Here is a 12,158-nt window from a genome sequence, read left to right as displayed (position 1 = left end):
GATAGTCAGACAAGAATTCAGGAATCTCAGAGGGAATAGATGACGAAATGGAAACCAAAGGTACGTCCCCATGCATCCCCTTACATCCCCAGCTTAACACAGACATAGCGTTCCAGTCGAGGACTGGGTTATGAGATTGCAGCCATGGCAATCCAAGCACCAACACATCATGTAGATTATACAGCACAAGAAAGCGAATAATCTCCTGATGATCCGGATTAATTCGCATAGTTACTTGTGTCCAGTATTGTGGTTTATTACTAGCCAATGGGGTGGAGTCAATCCCCTTCAGAGGTATAGGAGTTTCAAGAGGCTCTAAATCATACCCACAGCGTTTGGCAAAGGACCAATCCATAAGACTCAAAGCGGCGCCAGAGTCGACATAGGCATCCGCGGTAATAGATGATAAAGAACAAATCAGGGTCACAGATAGAATAAACATAGACTGAAAAGTGCCAATTGAAACTGACTTATCAAGCTTCTTAGTACGCTTAGAGCATGCTGATATAACATGAGTTGAATCACCACAATAAAAGCACAACCCATTTTTTCGTCTAAAATTCTGCCGTTCGCTTCTGGACAGAATTCTATCACATTGCATATTCTCTGGCGTCTTCTCAGTAGACACCGCCAAATGGTGCACAGGTTTGCGCTCCCGCAGACGTCTATCGATCTGGATAGCCATTGTCATGAACTCATTCAGACCCGCAGGCACAGGGAACCCCACCATAACATCCTTAACGGCATCAGAGAGACCCTCTCTGAAATTCGCCGCCAGGGCGCACTCATTCCACTGAGTAAGCACAGACCATTTACGGAATTTTTGGCAGTATATTTCAACTTCATCTTGCCCCTGAGATAGGGACATCAAGGCTTTTTCCGCCTGAAGCTCTAAATGAGGTTCCTCATAAAGCAACCCCAAGGCCAGAAAAAACGCATCCACATTGAGCAACGTAGGATCCCCTGGAGCCAATGCAAAAGCCCAATCTTGAGGGTCGCCCCGGAGCAAGGAAATCACAATCCTGACCTGCTGAGCAGGATCTCCAGCAGAGCGAGGTTTCAGGGACAAAAACAACTTGCAATTATTTTTGAAATTTTGAAAGCAAGATCTATTCCCCGAGAAAAATTCAGGCAAAGGAATTCTAGGTTCAGATATAGGAACATGAACAACAAAATCTTGTAAATTTTGAACTTTCGTGGTGAGATTATTCAAACCTGCAGCTAAACTCTGAATATCCATTTTAAACAGGTGAACACAGAGCCATTCCAGGATTAGAAGGAGAGAGAGAGAGGAAGGCTGCAATATAGGCAGACTTGCAAGTGATTCAATTGAAAGCACACTCAGAACTGAAGGAAAAAAAAAAAAAAAAAAAATTTTCAGCAGACTTCTTTTTTCTCTCCTTTCTCTGCCAATTAATTTAACCCTTTGTGGGCCGGTCAAACTGTTATGGTTCTCAATGGCAAGAGAACATAGCCCAGCATACATAGGAACTAGCTCTTGGAAGGATGGAAACTTAAACTGACCATGAACTAAACCTGCCGCACAACTAACAGTAGCCGGGTAGCGTAGCCTGCGTTTTATCCCTAGACGCCCAGCGCCGGCCGGAGGACTAACTAATCCTGGCAGAGGAAAATATAGTCCTGGCTCACCTCTAGAGAAATTTCCCCGAAAGGCAGACAGAGGCCCCCACATATATTGGCGGTGATTTAAGATGAAAATGACAAACGTAGTATGAAAATAGGTTTAGCAAAATCGAGGTCCGCTTACTAGATAGCAGGAAGACAGAAAGGGTACTTTCATGGTCAGCTGAAAACCCTATCAATACACCATCCTGAAATTACTTTAAGACTCTAGTATTAACTCATAACATCAGAGTGGCAATTTCAGATCACAAGAGCTTTCCAGACACAGAAACGAAACTGCAGCTGTGAACTGGAACAAAATGCAAAAAACAAACAAGGACAAAAGTCCGACTTAGCTGGAAGTTGTCTGGTAGCAGGAACATGCACAGAAAGGCTTCTGATTACAATGTTGACCGGCCTGGAAGTGACAGAGGAGCAAGGTTAAATAGCGACTCCCACATCCTGATGGGAACAGGTGAACAGAGGGGATGATGCACACAAGTTCAATTCCACCAGTGGCCACCGGGGGAGCCCAAAATCCAATTTCACAACAGCGATCATTCCATGACGCCGCATAGGCGTCATGGGTCGGGAAGGGGTTAAGCTTCTTTTTCCCCATTGCTTTATGGCAGTGCTTGACCTTAAAGATGCGTATTATCATCTACCAATCTTCATCGAACATCAGCAATATCTTTGGGTGGCAGTTATGATGGGAGGTCAAGTAAGGCATTATCAGTATACAGCAATGCCCTTTGGACTGTCGATAGCCCCGAGAGTCTTCACAAAATTAATGTCGGAAGTAATGTCATATTTGAGATTAAAAGACACACTTGTAATACCATATTTAGATGACCTTTTGATAGTGGGTAACTCCTTTTCCCAATGCCATCAGCGAGTACTTCATACAATTTCGTCCCTGCAGGAATTGGGGTGGTTAGTAAACTGGGAAAAATCCAGATTATCCCCCACAACTCGTCAAACATTCCTGGGACTTATTCTAGATTCTACTAATCAGAGATGCTTTCTTCCCGACTCTAAACAGATAACGATTATAAACAAAGTACATTCGGTGATTAATAACCCCCTAATCTCCCTAAGAGAAGGGATGTCTCTTCTTGGTTCCTTCACATCATGTATCCCGGCTGTCCCATGGGCTCAATACCATAGTAGAAAATTACAGTATAAAATTCTACAAGAAGAAGAGAGGTTACAGGGCCAATTAGATAGTCGGTTATCTTTACCAACAGACGTGTTAAATTCTCTTACCTGGTGGTTAGATCAGAGTCATTTCACCAGTGGGGTTCCCTGGGTGGTTGAACCTTCAAGAACAATCTTTACCGATGCCAGTCCTAGTGGTTGGGGAGCACACTTAGGAGATCAAATAGTTCAAGGTCTGTGGTCTCTTGAAGAATCGAACGATTCTTCTAATAAAAAAGAACTGAAGGCTATCTATCATGCCATATGTAAATTTCTTCCACAGCTACACGGAAAGCATACAAGAATCCTTTCAGACAACATGACTGCAGTGGCATACTTAAATCACCAAGGGGGAACAAGATCAGAAGCTCTCATGTCTATAGCCGCCGACATTCTATCCATAGCAGAGGAGCACCTCCTATCCTTGTCTGCACTACACGTGAGAGGAGTCGACAATCCAAAAGCGGATTTCCTCAGCCGCCACACTCTCCGCCAAGGAGAGTGGGTTCTCAGCCGACGTATCTTTTTAATGATAGTCAAAAAATGGGGCACTCCCGAGATAGACCTCTTTGCGACGAGACGAAACAGACAAGTCAAAAGGTTCGCTTCATTGTTCCGATCCGACAATCCAGATATCTTCGATGCTCTGCAAGTCCCATGGACATTCCAGAAAGCATATGCCTTTCCCCCTCTAATACTTCTTCCAACAGTGATCAGAAAGATAAGGGAAGACAGAGCTCATGTGATCTTAATAGCTCCATTTTGGCCCAAGAGGCCATGGTTTTCCTGGCTGAGAGCCATGTCAATCTCAGACCCATGGATCCTTCCGGAGGATCAGGATCTTCTCTATCAAGGCCCCTTCAACCACCCTCAGGTGAAGGGACTGCGGTTGACAGCCTGGCATTTGAGAGGCAGCTGCTAAAAATGAGAGGATTTTCTAACAAAGTAATTGACACTCTGCTACTAAGTAGGAAAAAATCCACCACATCCATTTATGTGAGAGTGTGGAAAAATTTTTTAAACCTCTACCCAACAGCACTATCAAACGAAATTCATATCCCTATGGTCCTAGAATTTCTTCAAAAAGGGCGCGATTTAGGTCTGGCAGTCAGTACCTTAAAAGTACATATTTCTGCGCTTGGTGCTTTATATGGTCACGATATTGCAGGTGACAGGTGGGTAGCTAGGTTTATCGCAGCTTGCCAAAGGTCAGAGACAGTCCAAATTCCCCATGTACCACCTTGAGATGTTAATTTGGTCCTCGAAGCTCTAACAGACCACCCCTTTGAGCCACTACATTCAGCTCACATAAAACATGTCTCCATCAAGACAGCTCTTGTTGTTGCTTTGGTATCAGCCAGAAGAGTAAGCGACATACAGGCATTATCGATAGATCCACCATTTATGTCTATTTTTCCAGATAGAATTGTCCTAAAAACAGACCCTTCCTACTTGCCCAAAGTATGTACTAAATTCCATAGGTCACAAGAAATTTTTCTTCCCTCCTTCTATGATAACCCTACGAATCAGGAAGAACAAAAATACCACACATTAGATGTGAGGAGAGCCATATTAGCCTATTTAGACAGAACTAGCGCCTGGAGGAAGAGCAGGGCTCTCTTTATTTCCTTCCAGGGCCATAGGAAAGGAGATGGAATCACGAAGGGTACCTTATCTCGGTGGATTCGGGATGCAATATGTCTGGCCTATTCATCCAAGGGGGAGAACCCGCCTGAGACTGTAAAAGCACATTCCACTCGGGCGATAGCATCATCCTGGGCCGAGCGAGCGGAAGTTCCAATAGAACTGATATGTAAGGCCGCAACCTGGGCTTCTCCTACTACATTCTATAATCACTATAGATTGGATTTGTCTTTTTCATCTGACCTGTCCTTTGGTAGATCAGTTCTTAACACTGTGATCCCTCCCAAATGACTATCTCTGAAAGTCTCTCAAGTGGGTGCTGTCGTGGCGAAGAGAAAACACCGGATTACGTACCGGTAATGCTCTTTTATAGAGCCACGACAGCACCCCTTTACTTCCCACCCTATTAAGTTATTTTTATAAAAGCACGATTAAGGGTGTTTTTTGGTTCTTGTAGTTAGCCATACTAAGTTAACTAATGATAAATGATGAAATCAAATTGCCTACTAAATCTGGTGGGCGGTTCCTCGCAATCTCTGTAACCCAACTGTGGGAGCGAGGGGGACCGCCCCTTTTATCTCTCCATAGGGTTTCCTGTTCCTAGGGGCGGATCCCCTCTCTCAAGTGGGTGCTGTCGTGGCTCTATAAAAGAGCATTACCGGTACGTAATCCGGTGTATTTCCATTTTCCCATTAGGGTTAGGGCTAGGGTTAGGGTTAGGGCTAGGGTTAGGGTTAGGGTTAGGGTTATTGCTAGGGTTAGGGCTAGGGTTATTGCTAGGGTTATTGCTAGGGTTAGGGCTAGGGTTATTGCTAGGGCTAGGGTTATTGCTAGGGTTAGGGCTAGGGTTAGGGTTATTGCTAGAGTTAGGGCTAGGGTTAGGGTTATTGCTAGGGTTAGGGTTAGGGCTAGGGTTAGGGCTAGGGTTAGGGCTAGGGTTAAGGCTACAGTTAGGGTTGGGGCTAAAGTTAGGGTTAGGGTTTGGATTACATTTACGGTTGGGAATAGGGTTAGGATTAGGGTTAGGGGTGTGTCAGGGTTAGGGGTGTGGTTAGGGTTACCGTTGGGATTAGGGTAAGGGGTGTGTTTGGATTAGGGTTTCAGTTATAATTGGGGGGTTTCCACTGTTTAGGCACATCAGGGGCTCTCCAAACGGGACATGGCATCCGATCTCAATTCCAGACAATTCTGCGTTGAAAAAGTAAAACAGTGCTCCTTCCCTTCAGAGCTCTCCCGTGTACCCAAACAGGGGTTTACCCCACATATGGGGTATCGGCGTACTCAGGACAAATTGGACAACATCTTTTGGGGTCCAATTTATCCTGTTACCCTTGTGAAAATACAAAACTGGGGGCTAAAAAATCATTTTTGTGAAAAAAAAAATAATTTTTATTTTCACGGCTCTGCGTTATAAACTGTAGTGAAACACTTGGGGGTTCAAAGTTCTCACAACATATCTAGATAAGTTCCTTGGGAGGTCTAGTTTCCAATTTGGGGTCACTTGTGGGGAGTTTCTACTGTTTGGGTACATCAGGAGCTCTGCAAATGCAACGTGACGCCTGCAGACCAATCCATTTAAGTCTGCATTCCAAATGGCGCTCCTTCCCTTCCGAGCTCTGTCATGCGCCCAAACAGTGCTTCCCCCCCACATATGGGGTATCAGCGTACTCAGGACAAATTGGACAACAACTTTTGGGGTCCAATTTATTATGTTACAATTGTAAAAATACAAAGCTGGGAGCTAAAAAATCATTTCTGTGAAAAAAGAGGAATTTTTATTTTCACGGCTCTGCGTTATAAACTGTAGTGAAACACTTGGGGGTTCAAAGCTCTCAAAACACATCTAGATAAGTTCCTTAAGGGGTCTACTTTCCAAAATGGTGTCACTTGTGGGGGGTTTCAATGTTTCGGCACATCAGGGGCTCTCCAAACGCAACATGGCGTCCCATCTCAATTCCAGTCAATTTTGCATTGAAAAGTCAAATGGCGCTCCTTCCCTTCCGAGCTCTGCCCTGCACCCAAACAATGGTTTACACCCACATATGGGGTATCGTTGTACTCAGGACAAATTGCACAACAACTTTTGTGGTCTAATTTCTTCTCTTACCCTTGGGAAAATAAAAAAATGGGGGCGAAAAGATCATTTTTGTGGAAAAATATGATTTTTTATTTTTACGGCTCTGCGTTATAAACTTCTGTGAAGCACTTGTTGGGTCAAAGTGCTCACCACACATCTAGATAAGTTCCTTAGGGGGTCTACTTTCCAAAATGGTGTCAGTTGTGGGGGGTTTCAATGTTTAGGCACATCAGGGGCTCTCCAAACGCAACATGGCGTCCCATGTCAATTCCAGTCAATTTTGCATTGAAAAGTCAAATGGCGCTCCTTTCCTTCCGAGCTCTGCCATGCGCCCAAACAGTGGTTTAGCCCCACATATGGGGTATTAGCGTACTCAGGACAAATTGTACAACAACTTTTGGGGTCCATTTTCTCCTGTTACCCTTGGTAAAATAAAACAAATTGGAGCTGAAATAAATTTTGTGTAAATAAAAATGAACATTTAACTTTTTTTCAAACATTCCAAAAATTCCTGTGAAACACCTGAAGGGTTAATAAATTTCTTGAATGTGGTTTTGAGCACCTTGAGGGGTGCAGTTTTTAGAATGGTGTCACACTTGGGTATTTTCTGTCATATAGACCCCTCAAAATGACTTCAAATGAGATGTGGTCCCTGAAAAAAAATGGTGTTGTAAAAATGAGAAATTGCTGGTCAATTTTGAACCCTTATAACTCAATAACAAAAAAAAAATTTGGTTCCAAAATTGTGCTGATGTAAAGTAGACATGTGGGAAATGTTACTTATTAAGTATTTTGCATGACATATGTCTGTGATTTAAGGGCATAAAAATTCAAAGTTGGAAAATTGCAAAATTTTCAAAATTTTCACCAAATATCCGTTTTTTTAACAAATAAACGCAAGTTATATCGAAGAAATTTTACCACTATCATGAAGTACAATATGTCACGAGAAAACAATGTCAGAATCGCCAAGATCCGTTGAAGCGTTCCAGAGTTATAACCTCATAAAGGGACAGTGGTCAGAATTGTAAAAATTGGCCTGGTCATTAACGTGCAAACCACCCTTGGGGGTGAAGGGGTTAACTACAATTTTGGAAAGGTGGCAACAATTGTGTCCAGCGCATTTTGGGGGTTTTGTGCCTAAGGATAAGTTCACACAGGGCGTTTTTGCTGCGTTTTTTATGCTAATTTTCAGCTGCTTTTTACAGTACAAGTAAAGCCTATGAGATTTCCGAAATCTCATGCACACACATTGGGTTTTTGTGTGATCAGTATTTTGTGCTTTGCAGTGTTTTTTTGACATAGGGCATGTCACTTCTTTCAGTGTTTTTCCAGCATTTTCCACCCATTGACTTGAATGGGTGGTGAAAAAACGCTGCAAAAACGCAAGGTTGATATTTCTTGCAGCGTATTTGCTTCAGAAAAGTCAAGGAGAGACGGATGTGATGTCACACTCTGCTTTGCTACCTCTAGATGGCAGGGTGCATGATGCGTCCATGCAGCCTGTCATCCAGCAGAGTGAACCACATTCACTTCAATGGGGGGTCCGACATTACAGTGTTTGACACGCTGTCATATGCACAACAGCGCGGCAAACACCGCTTCTGATCGGCGGGGAGATCCTCCCTGTTAGGCCGGGGACACACTTAACGTATAAAAAAACGGTCTGTTTTTCACGGCCGAGAATCGCACAAATGTTTCAAAAACAGTGATCCGTGTGCAGTGCGAGGATGCAATTTCCTCACATCAAATGATCCGTGTGACATCCGTGTGACATCCGTATGGCATCCGTATGCCGAGATTTTCTCGCAAGCTTGCAAAACCGACATCTAATGGATTTATGTGCTCAAATGTTCGGGAAAACATATATACAGTATATATATATATATATATATATATATATATATATATATATATATATATATATATATATATATATGTCATTGAGACACATATATATATATTCTGTATTTATATTTCATTCAGCGCGATATCTGTGAAAAGCCGGTAATTCAATTGCCGGCTTTGCATTTCTCCTTCACAAACCCGACAGGATATGAGACATGGTTTTCATACAGTAAACCATCTCATATTCCCTTTTTTTTTGCATATTCCACACTACTAATGTTAGTAGTGTGTATGTGCAAAATTTGGCCGCTGTAGCTGCTCAAATAAAGGGTTAAATGGCGGAAAAAATTGGCGTGGGCTCCCGCGCAATTTTCTCCGCCAGAGTGGTAAAGCCAGTGACTGAGGGCAGATATTAATAGCCAGGAGAGGGTCCATGGTTATTGGCCCCCCGTGGCTAAAAACATCTGCCCCCAGCCACCCCAGAAAAGGCACATCTGGAAGATGCGCCTATTCTGGCACTTGGCCACTCTCTTCCCACTCCCGCGTAGCGGTGGGATATGGGGTAATGAAGGGTTAATGCCACCTTGCTATTGTAAGGTGACATTAAGCCAGATTAATAATGGAGAGGCGTCAATTATGTCACCTATCCATTATTAATCCAATTGTTTGAAAGGGTTAAAAAACACACACACACATGATTAAAAAGTATTTTAATGAAATAAACACAGCGGTTGTTTTAATATTTTATTGCTCTCTCATTCCATTTTCAGACCCTCGCTTGGCAAAACAATAAACACACAATATACATACCCTCTCTGATGAACTGTCACGTCCCACGAAGTAATCCATCTGAAGGGGTTAACTAATATTACAGGCAGAGCTGCGATAATCCACTCGCTCGTGCCTGTAATCCCCGGGTGCTGAAAGGAAAGCAGTGATCTATACTTACATTCAGTCGCGGTGATGCGCCCCTGCTGGATGTTCTCATGAACTGCAGCCTGGGAACTTTTTCCCACGCTCCAGGTCATATGAGGACATCCACCAGGGGGCGCATCACCGCGACTGAAGGTAACTATAGGTCATTGACCTACATTTCCTTCAGTCGCAGTGATGCGCCCCCTGGTGGATGTCCTCATATGACCTGGAGCCTGGGGAAAAGTTCCCAGGCTGCAGTTCATGAGAACATCCAGCAGGGGCGCATCACCGCGACTGAATGTAAGTACACATCACTGCTTTCCTTTCAGCACCCGGGGATTACAGGCACGAGCGAGTGGATTATCGCAGCTCTGCCTGTAATATTAGTTAACCCCTTCAGATGGATTACTTCGTGGGACGTGACAGTTCATCAGAGAGGGTATGTATATTGTGTGTTTATTGTTTTGCCAAGCGAGGGTCTGAAAATGGAATGAGAGAGCAATAAAATATTAAAACAACCGCTGTGTTTATTTCATTAAAATACTTTTTAATCATGTGTGTGTGTGTTTTTTAACCCTTTCAAACAATTGGATTAATAATGGATAGGTGTCATAATTGACGCCTCTCCATTATTAATCTGGCTTAATGTCACCTTACAATAGCAAGGTGGCATTAACCCTTCATTACCCCATATCCCACCGCTACAGGGAGTGGGAAGAGAGTGGCCAAGTGCCAGAATAGGCGCATCTTCCAGATGTGCCTTTTCTGGGGTGGCTGGGGGCAGATGTTTTTAGCCACGGGGGGGCCAATAACCATGGACCCTCTCCTGGCTATTAATATCTGCCCTCAGTCACTGGCTTTACCGCTCTGGCGGAGAAAATTGCGCGGGAGCCCACGCCAATTTTTTCCGCCATTTAACCCTTTATTTGAGCAGCTACAGTGGCCAAATTTTGCACATACACACTACTAACATTAGTAGTGTGGAATATGCAAAAAAAAGGGGATATGAGATGGTTTACTGTATGAAAACCATGTCTCATATCCTGTCGGGTTTGTGAAGGAGAAATGCAAAGCCGGCAATTGAATTACCGGCTTTTCTATAGAACACCGCTGCGTATTTCTCGCAATGCACACGCATGGTCCGTGTGTAATCCGATTTTTTCTCGCACCCATAGACTTGCATTGGCGAGTCTCGGCCGAGATACGCTGACAATCGCAGCCTGCTGCGAGTTCCCTCGGATCCGAAATACGGTGGAGAAAATATCGGATGATGGGAGCTGCACCATAGATTAACATTGGGCCGAGTGCTATGCGATTTTTTATCGCATAGCACTCGTCCGTATTACGGTCTAGTGTGACCCCGGCCATAGTCAGAGAGCCGCGGCTCCCATACTGTCAGAAGACAGCAGGAGCGATCAGCTGTGATCGGAGGCTTGAACTCACCTCCGATCACTGGTGTCAGCTGATGGGACTACTGCTCCCATCATCTGAGACCTGCTAACGCTAATTACTGTGACAGCAGGAGCGGCGAATGGGAGTTTTCATCTGCCGCTCGTGCGCTATAAATAAATAGTTTAAAAAAAAAAACAGCGTGGGTTCCCCCCTAATTTTGATAACCAACCAGACAAAACTCACAGCTGGGGGCTGCATCCCAGCCCCCAGAAAAAAGTCACACACATGCAGAAAAAAGTCTTTTAATGAAATAAAACACGACACAGTTCTGACAATCTTTTTATTGTTCTGCCATTCCAAAGTGAAGCCATGAATCTTCTGTAATAAAAATACAGTATCTGGGAGATAAAGCTAACAACCGGGAGCGCTGCTCCCGGCTGTAAGCTACTGAGGAATGAAGGAGACAGAGCGGGCGCAGGCTCAGTAACTAGCGGTGACGTCACCGAGCCTGCGCTCCCTCACAGCCTGACCTGAGGTAACCTCTGCACTGTGCGAAAATGCCAGGGAAGAGGATACCGCAGGTAATGTATCTATTCTATCTATCTATTCTATCAATCTATCTATTATATCTATTAATTCTATCAATCTATCTATTCTATCTATTCATTCCATCTATCTACAGGAAGTAGTTGTTTTTCTCCGTGTGCACTCAACTTTATTGGCATGCACAAAGATAAAAAAAAAAGCATGAAAAAAATGCACCAAAAAACATGGCAAAAAACGCACCTAAACCTACGTTTTTGGCTCAGCTTCTTTCCTGCCAAGATGATCAGGTTTTGCTGCTGAAAAAAAACGCAGCAAAAACGCCCTGGGTGAACTTACCCTAATGATGTCCGATTTGCCTTTTTTCTCAGTTTTATTTGTGTTGTTCCAACACACAAAGGAAATAAACATGTGTAATTGCAATATTTTTCCGAGAGAAATATCTTATTTCACCTACTATAAGATGCAAGACCATAAGATGAACACCAAATTTTTTTAAAAATAAAATGGTAGCGCGTCTTAGTCTGATTTTTCTGGGATATAGAGATGGATTCTTCTCTGCGCCGCTCATAAAATTAGAAGTCCAATTGAGTAATCCAATGAAAAGTGGCTTTATTTCAAAGCGTATCGGAGCACCACGGCTCCTTCATAAGGATAACACATGAAATATGCATACCTATATATACCTATATCCCATTTTTTTTATCTTTGGTGTGGTCACGGGGAGACTGATGGATCTGTAGCAGCTTAAGTTTCTATAAGCCTTTGTAAGGGCTGGATCTGGTGAGTAAACTTGATTGGAATTTATCTCTTTATACCTAGATAAGATCCTATTGCGCTCAATATTTCCTTCTATCCCTTCACTAGTCTGATTTTTCTGTAACTTACCGTGGGTGGCAGATGTGGCGCTGCAGGGTCC

The 12,158-nt window shown here is 43.5% G+C and overlaps 1 protein-coding gene across 2 annotated transcripts in view; it reads left to right on the top strand.

Annotated features, from left to right (window-relative positions):
* TMEM117 (transmembrane protein 117) overlaps nucleotides 1-12,158 on the top strand; it is a 606,553-nt gene that overhangs the window by 102,611 nt on the left and 491,784 nt on the right. The gene's annotated exons all lie outside the window — the stretch shown is intronic.

The sequence above is a fragment of the Ranitomeya variabilis genome, chromosome 5 (genome assembly GCF_051348905.1).
Source record: "Ranitomeya variabilis isolate aRanVar5 chromosome 5, aRanVar5.hap1, whole genome shotgun sequence".
Lineage (NCBI taxonomy): Eukaryota > Metazoa > Chordata > Amphibia > Anura > Dendrobatidae > Ranitomeya > Ranitomeya variabilis.
This window is presented reverse-complemented; position numbering and strand designations above follow the sequence as displayed.